The 9,947-nt window shown below is 41.4% G+C and overlaps 1 long non-coding RNA gene across 1 annotated transcript in view; it reads right to left on the bottom strand.

Moving 5' to 3' along the window:
• Positions 1–1,676: 1,676 nt before the first annotated feature.
• Positions 1,677–9,947, bottom strand: part of LOC110211205 (uncharacterized) — a 56,884-nt gene continuing 48,613 nt past the window's right edge. Inside the window, exons 2-3 of the long non-coding RNA XR_002325303.1 lie at positions 8,449–8,595; positions 1,677–1,927 (exon numbers count right to left, since the gene is read on the bottom strand). This is a non-coding gene — a long non-coding RNA (uncharacterized LOC110211205). The remainder of the gene's footprint in view (positions 1,928–8,448; positions 8,596–9,947) is intronic.

Here is a 9,947-nt window from a genome sequence, read left to right as displayed (position 1 = left end):
ATCATACATCTGGCCCCCAGTGACAAAAGGAAGATCAACATGTCACTAAACCATAATATGGGGGAGCAAGGCCTGAACTTTCCATTCTGCTTTTATTGTGTCTTATTTGGATGGTATTGGTCTGATGAGGTTAGGATTTGCTTGTCTATCATCCCCAAGTGCATCTCCATTCTATGGATTCCAAACCATAGGGTAGCGCTCTGAGTCTAGGATTCTAGATGGGATATATAGAAAGTAAGATTCAGTGAGGGACAGCTAGGTAGTATAGTAGATAAAATGTCAGGCCTAAAGTCAGGAAGACTCATCTTCCTGAGTTCAAATCCAGCCTCAGACATTTACAAGCTGTGTGACCCTGGGCAAGTCATTTAACCCCATTTGCCTCGGTTTCCTCATCTGTCTAATGAGCTGGGGAAGGAAATGGCAAACCACTCCAGTAACCTTGCCAAGAAAACTCCAAATGGGGTCATGAAGAGTTGGACATGACTGAAAAAAATGACTAGACAACAATAAAAGATTCAGCGAAATGTCAGAGGTGTTGATCCATAAGTTACTTCAAATTCATTTCCCTCATGAGGGAAATGCTATGACTTTGGAGGACTTTAGGACCATGTGAAAAGGGAGAAGAATTGTGTTGATTTGCTGTGGGTTATTCTGACCTCTGTGCATTAAGAGCCCTTCTATTTTTTGCTTGAATTTCTAAGGGGCAAAATAAAGGCTGTCCTGTCTGAGGTATGCATTAAAGAGAGCTTGTATGGGATCTATATAGACCTAGGCACAAACAATATCCAGAGATTTTCCCAGATTCGCTCTACATAACAAACCAAAGAAGAAACGAAATATTTTGCATAGCCCTAAGAACTGGACCAACTTGTGTAAATACAGAACTTGGGGCAACGATCCACGGTCAGTAACATCCATGTATGCCATCTTTAAACTTGTTAGATAATAATGAACAGCTTTCTGTTTCCTTTATATAGGCCCAGAGGAACACTTAAGATAAACTTTGCCACTTCACAATTTTCCTTCAGTCTGACCTTAGAAATAGGGTTACAACATCCAAGTATTAACTGACCCCCAACAGCTCCTAAAGTCCAGTCAATTCTGTTTACCCCAAACCACACCTACAAAAGTAAACTTCAGAAAGCTATGCAAAGGGCAAGGACCTTCTCTATGTGCTGTTAATATGAGTATGTTTTGAATACTGCCTAGAAAAGAAAGAAAAGGACCTTAGCTTTAGGGTGGTTGAGTAATTAAAGAGACATTTCTTTAATAACATACATTTATATAGTGTTTAATGGTCTATAGCACTTCAAGAATGCAATACTTAATGGTCTGCCTGCTCATTTGAACCTTGTGACAATCCTGTGAGATAACTACTTCAGGTCTGATTACCCCTGTTATAAAATGTAGAAAATGAAGCTCAGAAAAGTCAAGCCATTAGCTCAAGGTCACACAGCTAGTGAATGTCAGAGGCAGGATTTGAACTATACTGCCTCTTAAGAACAGTGACTGAACTCTTCAGATTTAAATTGCAATCTCAAGTCAGTTTTTGAGAGAGCCAATGAGAAAGCACTGGAAAGCTTTTGAGAGAGCCTGTTATTCTGAGACTGCCAACCTTGGTAAAACATAGCCAAGAACTCTGGAGAAGGTTTGAAGAACTTTTAATGCCACTCAAATAAAAAGTTAAAAAAAAAAACCAACCCTAACCCTCCATACTGTCATCATTGTCTACTGGAGTGTGCTTTCAGTCAGTCCCAGAGAACCACAGTCTTCTATGTGACACCCTCAGCCACGATGGGCAACAAAGATGGTGGAGAATGGAAAAGCTCACACGACTTCTTTTTGTTCACGTCTCTTTCCAAGAATATTGGCCCATTCTTCCTTACTCACATCATGTCTTTTTTCCTTGTCTTCACAGTGCTTGTGCCTTTCAGAGGACAAAATAATGAATCAGTTTGGTCAATCAATTCAGTCAAACTAACTGGCAGCTCAATGTGGGAAAAATCAAATGAACTGTTTGAATTGACCAGTTGTTTCACTTACTTCCCCAGCAGACTCAGTCAAATCAGGAGCGCCATGTATACACAGTATACATCTGCTATTTAGCCTGTGAGTTCTTGGGGGCAAGGATCTTTCCTCACTCTGTTTTGTTTTCTGATTTTTTACCTAGGTTGGAGTTGGTGCTCTTTGAACATTAAGTGATAGTGATCGTCCAGACCTGCTGTAATTATGACTTATTCTGCCTAAAAATGATGAGAGTATTATTTGCTAAATAGAATTGTTTTCTGTTGCATGTTTACATTTACCCAAAGAAATACAAATAGGTTTGAAAGTACATGTTATCTCCAGGGACCCTCATGGAAATGAAGTGCTGTGTGTCACCAAGGCACTCTTGGCAAATGTAATTTGTAAAACAAAAAAATAATCCATATGGTGCACACCATCTCTCAAATGAAAAAAATAAGGCTTTCTGTGCTAAAGAGCCTTAGGGGATTCTAAAGTCAAATTGCAAGGAACAAATGTGCTATTTTAATTTTGGCCTCAAAATTTCGTTTCCTGGATTGGTCTCAATCTTAGCTAAATAGCAACCTCCCAAACAGACAGGGTGGCTCTTTGCTGCTTTCTTTGCCTTCTAAAAACTCAACAGGACCCTGGGAAAGATTTTCAACCCCGGGCCATCATGACCTTGAAGCAAGACAGGTGATCACACAGTTAAGTGCAATGGAAACCCAGAGTAGTTCAGCAGGTAGGCGTAAACTTCCCACTGCTAGTGAATAGGAAATTTTTCTGCCCCTCCTTTGCCCTGGCTTCTTTGAGGCACCTGCTCCCACAATGGAAGGACCCATTATTGTTCAGCAGATGGTACTGTAGATCACCATAGACTTCCCAACAGCTGTGAAATGTGTATTTCATTCCTGACGCTTAGTATGGCAAGGACGTTAGTGAAGTAAATTGAAAGCCTGCATCCAGCTAAGACAATTTGTCAGTCTTCATTATAGCAAGCTGTGTGGTAGCACCGCTGGAGTTAAGGGTCAGTGTGGCTTCCAATTAAAACCCCCTATTTAAGGCGGATTTATGTTTGGTCCATTTCAAAATACACCAGGCTGCAACTTATCATTTAGGCTGTCAAGTTAGAAGTCTTTTCTCTTTCTTTTTTTTTGTGCAAAGGGCTTAAAGGCCATTAATTTATTTTAAGATGTAAAAGTATTAATGAATGCATTAAAAAAAAAACCAACGAAAATGAAATAGCAACCTCATCCAGATGTTTTCCCAACTTGCTGAACACATTCAAAAAAGTGAGTAAGGTTTAGAGAGTTTTTGTCCCACACGTGGGGTATTTCTACTTTTAATATGTTTACCATGGGAACACTGTGGTGAAAGGAAAGGACAGACTACATTTTTAGAGGACACTCAAAATTCACGTGTTGGGAATTTTGAACAGAGCCCAAGTCGTTTGGTGGGAGAGTTCCGTTAACTCAAGGCAAAACATGACTTCCTGTTCTTGAGACAGGAAACACACACACACACACACACACACACACACACACACACACACACACACACACATCCTTATCCATGTATTTGAAATACATTCAAATCTCATGTGGAGCTTAAAAGCTTATATGCATGTGAGTTATTATCATTGTTATTATTGTTATTGATAAAGTTCAAGGACCTTGGACATCAAAACGGTCTCTAGATGTAACATTTGAATGATGTAAGCACAGATGAAGCAATAACATATGGAAGAAATTTCCCTTATCATACCTGCGGTTTCAAAAATTAAAGAGAAAAGGGGGAAAAAAAGATATTGGTAAAATGGATCCAAGGTCTTCTGGCCAAGTTAAATCAGAGGGGAAGGCCCCGAGATAACCTTTGCTTTACAAATGAGAGCAAGAGGGAGGGGAGAAGGGAGAAAAAAAACAGGAGAGGAATTTGTCTCCTGCCAAGGGGGACCTAAAAATATCAAATACAAAATGTCTTGACTAACAGATCTTTTGTTAAGATCTCTATCTTTGGCTTCCCTTTAATCTTTTTTTTGTTTGTTTGTTTTCACAAGGGTCATTGGCGGCTCCCAGGCCAGGTTTGGAGAACAATAAAAAGCACCCAGTGTTCCTTATTTCTTTTTTGATAACCTTATGTCCCCTCTCTCCACCTCCTCCCCCACCCTTCCTCTCAGCTCACCCAAGAATTGAAGTGTTGTTAGGTCATATACCATCCACTTTGGTATATGCATTCAGTTGGAAAGCTAGCTTTGCCAGAGGCACTGTTTCCCTCCGCCATTGGGATTCAGGGTTCTCCTAGGAGTTGTTGACCTACAATCTAAGGTGCTACAATGCCTCCCCAAAGAATGTAAACTTCTCAAGTGAAGGAATTGTTACACTTTTTTTAAAAAAAATCTTCCTCTTCCTAACTGCCTGGCCTATACTAAGCCCTTCATAAGTACTTGTTAACTGATGTGGGAGTCGTAAGTCCCTATCACCTCTAGGATCAAATATCAGCTACTCTCCAGGGAGCTCAAAGCCCTTGCTAACCTTTACCCTCCTTACCCTTTCACTTTCCAGTCTTCTGACACTTTCTTCCTCCCACTTCAAGCCAGCCTTTCTTGACACGGGCCTCCTTGCTTTTCCCTCCCTCAAGGTACTCCCTCCATGTCCCGAAGCCAGGCATTTTCCCTGACTGTCCTACAGGATTGGAACTCCCCCTCCTCATCTCTGCCTCATGGATTCCTTGGCTGACTTTAAATTCTAGCTAAAACCCCACCTTTTTCAACAAGCCTTTCCTGATCCCTTTCATGCCAGCGCCTCTCCAATTTATCCCAAATATATCTTGTTTGCACATACTTGTCTCACCTTATCTCCTCCTTTAGATTCTGAGCTCCTTGAAAGCAGGGTCTGCCATTTTGCTTTTCTTTATATTCCCAGTACTCAGCACCCTTCTTGGCACATAGTAGGTGTTTAATAAACACTTGTTGATGGAGATGACAATGAAAGAATCCTAGAAGCCAAATCCCTTAGAAGGAGACTGGCCGGGAGATTTTTTTGTTTTAGTATTTGTTTTGGGCCAGAGGTGATCTATGAATCCAGACAATTTTTATGGTGTCCTTCATCTCTGTTTCATTCCCTAACACTAATCAATCAATCAACAAGCATTTATTAAGCTTCTACTGTGTGCCAAGCACTGCGCAAAGCTTTAAGGATACAACCCAGAGCTTACATTCTAACCCAGGGATTGTTAACCTGAGGTCCATGTAGTCTGTGGACACATTCCTTAAGTCTAGTATGAGAAAAAAAAACCTGCAGCTTTATTTTCATTAACTTCTCACTGAAAGTTAGCATTTCTGTCAGTCAGGAATGGAGGCTACAAACCACCATTGTGAGAAGAGGCTCCATAGGTTTCACCATGCCACAAAAAAGAAAAGAAATGAGTGGATGGAGAGAGAGATAACAGAATAAAATTTAGAGCTCCTGATCTAAACCTTGGCATGGGCAAGAGGGCAGAAAGAGGTAAAGGGGGCTGAAAGAGGCTCCTCTTTTACTTCCCAGCTGGAAGCAGAGTGAGATAATCAAAAGAACAATGGGCTTAAAGTCAGAAAATATGGATTCAAATCCTGGCTTTGCCACTTAGAAGTAACCTCTCTGAAGCAGTTTCCACATCTATCAAATGGGTCAGCACTTGCACGACCTATATTACAGGGGCTGTGGTGAAAAACAAGCGTAGAAATAGACATTAAGCACTTTGTAAACCTTAAAGTTGTGTATTCGTTGTTGTTAAATCACTTTAGTTGTGTCCCACTCTATAGTGACCCCCATCTGGGATTTTCTTGGCAAAGATACTGGAGTGGTTTGTCATTTCTTTCTCCAGTTCATTTGACAGGTAAGGAAACTAAGGCAAACAGGGTTAAGTGACTTGCCCAAGGTCACACAGCTAGTAAGTGTCTGAGGCCAGATTTGAACTCAGGAAGAGGAGTCTTCCTGACGCCCAGTCCAGCGCTCTATCCGCTGCACCACTCACCAAGTCTTCAAGACCTCCCTGGCACTTACATACGGCTTTAAAGTTTGCACAGCAAAGCACTCTATAAATATTAAAACCTCATAATGACCCTAATGAGGGAGATGCTGTTATTTTCCCCATTTTTATAGATGAGCAAACTGAGACTGGGAGAGTCTCAGTTTCTAAGTGACTTGCCCAGTGTCACATAGCTGGTAAGTATCTGTAGTAGGATTTGAACCAAACTGTAGCCACTGAACCACCTAGATCCCCAAACCATGACGGTCTATGGGTATAAAGGAATTTCAGGTCATCAAATTCATCCCCTTCCTCTTACAGATGAAACAGCTTGGGTCCAGAGACGTTAAATAACTTGCCCATGGTCACCTAGGTTATAAGAGGCAAAGCCAAGATTTAAATGTAGGTCTTGGGTACATAGGTGGTACAGTTGATAGAATACTGGCCCTGGAGTCTGTGAGCTCAAAATCCAGCTTCAGACCCTTTGTGACCCTGTTTAACCTTGGGCAAGTCCCTTAACCCTGTTGGCTTCAGTTTCCTCATCTATAAAATGAGCTGGAGAAGGAAATGGCAAACCACTCCAATATCTCTGCCAAGAAAACTCCAAAAAGGGGGTCATGAAGAGTTAGAAACACTGAAAAACAGCTGAACAACAGCAAGAAGGACTAGTGATTCTTAGTTCAGCATTATTTCCATTGTAACATCCTGTCTCCCAGATGAGAAATATAGCCAGAGAAATCCAGCAGAGAAACTAGCCACGCCGCCATCGATAAACCCCAGGGCCGAGCCATGAGGTATTCTGTAGAAGAGGTCTGCAAGGCTCCTAAAATAGGACACACGATTTCAAAAGTCTGTTCTCTTTCTGGAAAAGGGTGTTCTGGCTCTCTGACCGCTTTACCATGAGAACATAAATGTGTTAAGTAAGCAAATATACACAAAGAAACAGAACCCAGCCTGAGTAGTCTTCAGGACTCAGGCAATTCTCAGGGGTCATTACAGCATTAGAAGACTGTGGGCAACAAAACCCTACCTTCAGGACGCTGTATTTGCAAAAGCCAAGTTCCTTGGCCAGGGAACAGAGGGAAACGTGAAGAATGCTGGGAAAGTGTGTGTGCGCGTGCATGTGTGTTGTGTGTGTGTGTGTGTGTGTGTGTGTGTGTGTGTGTGTGTGTGAGAGAGAGAGAGAGAGAGAGAGAGAGAGAGAGAGAGAGAGAGATTACAAAATGAATCTAATTTTCCTTTTAAGGTGAGGTTTTGCATTAACAAAGTCAATCAAAATAAAACTGAGCTCCACCTCTAGCCAGTGATCAAAGGACTTTATCAAATAGAAAGAGTTGTTTTTTTTTTTAAAGTTTGTCACTAAGTAAGGTTCTCAGTCAGAACTATCTTACTAGGGAGTTGAGCCAGATACATTCAGTAAGAATAGAAAGTGCTTTGGCCAGTCAGTCTTTTTTTCTTTCTGTCCAGGCAGAGGAAATGAGTCAGCCGATTAGAGGTACAGAAGTGGAAGACGTCGTTGGCATTACCCTGCCCAAGACCCAAGAGAGCAGTTGGGTTTCTGAGTTATCAGCACCAAACTGTCTCATCAATCTAGGTTTTAGCAGGAATTCAATGGCAGGACTGCAAGATGAAAGCAGGAATGAGGCAGGGATGCCTGTGGCCCAGTCTTCACAGTGACTAGGAGGACCAGAGAAGAATGAGGCATGTTGGTAATAAAAGAGCTTGGAAAAGCTGGAAATGGGCTCTTCCTATGGCATGATCTTGATAAACAACCCAGATCATTGTCCTTATGTCTGTCTCGGATTGATAAGTGTAATTTGAGAGTGCACTTCAGAAGATAAAGCAGCAGCTTTGCTAACTACAGCATGTGATCTGTGGATCACACCAAACCATTCAGGAAGGCCGGGGGGGGGGTTCTTACATAAACACTTTCCCAATATCCTTCACTTCTTCCTCTGTTCCCTGGCCAAAGAACTTGTTCACCAATAAGGCCTTCTGAAGGTAGGGTTCTCTTACCCATGGCTCTAGGATAACCCTTGAGAACCATCCCTTTAAAAATAAAGGAAACAGAGGAAAATTCCCAACTCCAACCTTGTATTGACTATCAGAGGGAAATGTTTACACTGGGGTAGGTGCTGGGGCCTCAGGAACAGAGGAATACAGATCTAATAACCAGAGGGGTTGGACTTCAAAGGCCATCTCATGTCTGTGACTCTCTCTGTCTATCTCCAAAGAAATAGTTATTTCAAACATATAGCAAGAACAAATGTTCAAGCATTTTTTTCCCCAAAACCCTGAGAGAGGGCAGGAATAATCTCCCCTTATGGGACCTTCATCTCAGGGAATATACTCAAAATTTGGCTTAATTCCTACAAAGCATTGATTCCACCAAGTTCATTTCCAGATGTAGCAGTCCTGTTGGATAGGTCCTCATCTCACCTCTGGTCCAGGTCCAAAAGGTCATTCTCAAGGTTCTTACGACACTGGTGTTGGATTGGCTACCAAATCCAGCCTGGATTCCCAAGTCCTGTAGCTCACTCCTCTGATGTTTCAAAACTCAGAAATCAGAGACTCCAATTCATTGACCTAAAAGAGAAAACAACAAACACAGAAGTAAAAGACAGAGTTCCATTTTTTAGGGCTTCATGGCTTCAGTGAGGAGAAGACCCCAAGGCTCTCTCCCTTACACTGGACACCATGAGTGAAGGAGTTCAACTGCAGAGTATCCAGCAGAACTGAGGCAAGAAAAAACTCCATCTTCTCTTTTTACAGATAAAGATACTGAGGCCCAGGGAACTTAAGTGATTTGCTCAAGGTTGAAAAAGAAGTGACAAAGAGAAGATTTGTGCCCAGGTCCTCAGGCCCTTTCCAAAGTTCAGAGCCTTAGCCAAACTTTTCTAGGAATAGAGATGTAAGAGTTACATTTAAACTGCTTTTCAGTATTCATACCATTGGTCTCTGATTCCTCTGTCAGCACAAGAGTGAAGCAAGAATGTGGAAGAATTAAGAATTTTATAGGTGATTGGCCTCCTACATATATCATGACTTCTTCTTGGGCTGGTTCCAGTTTTGGAGGAAGGTCCATATTGATGATTTAGTAACTTTGATCCAAACCAGATTTCTCTCATTGGGATTTGGCTTGGCAAGATTTATATCCTACAAGGAAGGATCTGGAAGGTTGTGGTTTTTTTTTTTTAGCTTAAAGAACACTGTTCAGACACGGGAAATAAAGTAGTAAAAAGATAATAAAATACGAATGGTAGAAAAGGTAAGCAAAGTCATCTTAACAGACTGTTCCATGAGCAGAGCAGGAGAAGGCTGTTTGATGACTCATAGCCACATTTCCAAAACTATGGGAAAATCCATTCTATTTCAATCCCAATACCCAGACGATCCTACAAATTTATATTATGGTGGCAAAATAAAAGCCTGAGGTCAGGGTCCTTGTTATTCTGAGGATTTGATTCTATTATTCAGTCAAATCATCACTGCAAAGTACAGTAGAAAGAAGACTGAACTTGGATCCATAGGACCCCAGTTCAAATCCCAGCTCTACATCTATAACCCAATGTTCCACAAAGATATGAAGACATCATGGTTCTTTTCTACTCCTATAGTTTTAATTATCACATCTATGCAGATGATTTCAAAAATTTTCACCCTAATCCTGACTGGAAATATCTTTTCTTCCATTTCTAATTACCTGCTGGAATTTTCCATCTAGCTGTCAATCAACAAGCCTTTATTATTGGTGTGGTGGATAGAGTGCTGGGCCTAGAATCAGGAAGACTCATCTTTGTGAGTTCAAAATCCAGCCTTAGACACTTACTAGCTGTGAGACCCTGGGCAAGTCACTTAACCCTGTCTGCCTCAGTTTACTCAACTATAAAATGAGCTGGAGAAGGAACAGTAAACCACTCCAATATTCCTGCCGAGAA

This window comes from Phascolarctos cinereus, unplaced genomic scaffold (genome assembly GCF_003287225.1).
Source record: "Phascolarctos cinereus isolate Bilbo 61053 unplaced genomic scaffold, phaCin_HiC Scaffold_1;HRSCAF=81, whole genome shotgun sequence".
Taxonomy (NCBI): Eukaryota; Metazoa; Chordata; class Mammalia; order Diprotodontia; family Phascolarctidae; genus Phascolarctos; species Phascolarctos cinereus.
Note: the sequence above shows the minus strand (reverse complement) of the source record. Positions and strands in the feature narration are given on the sequence as shown.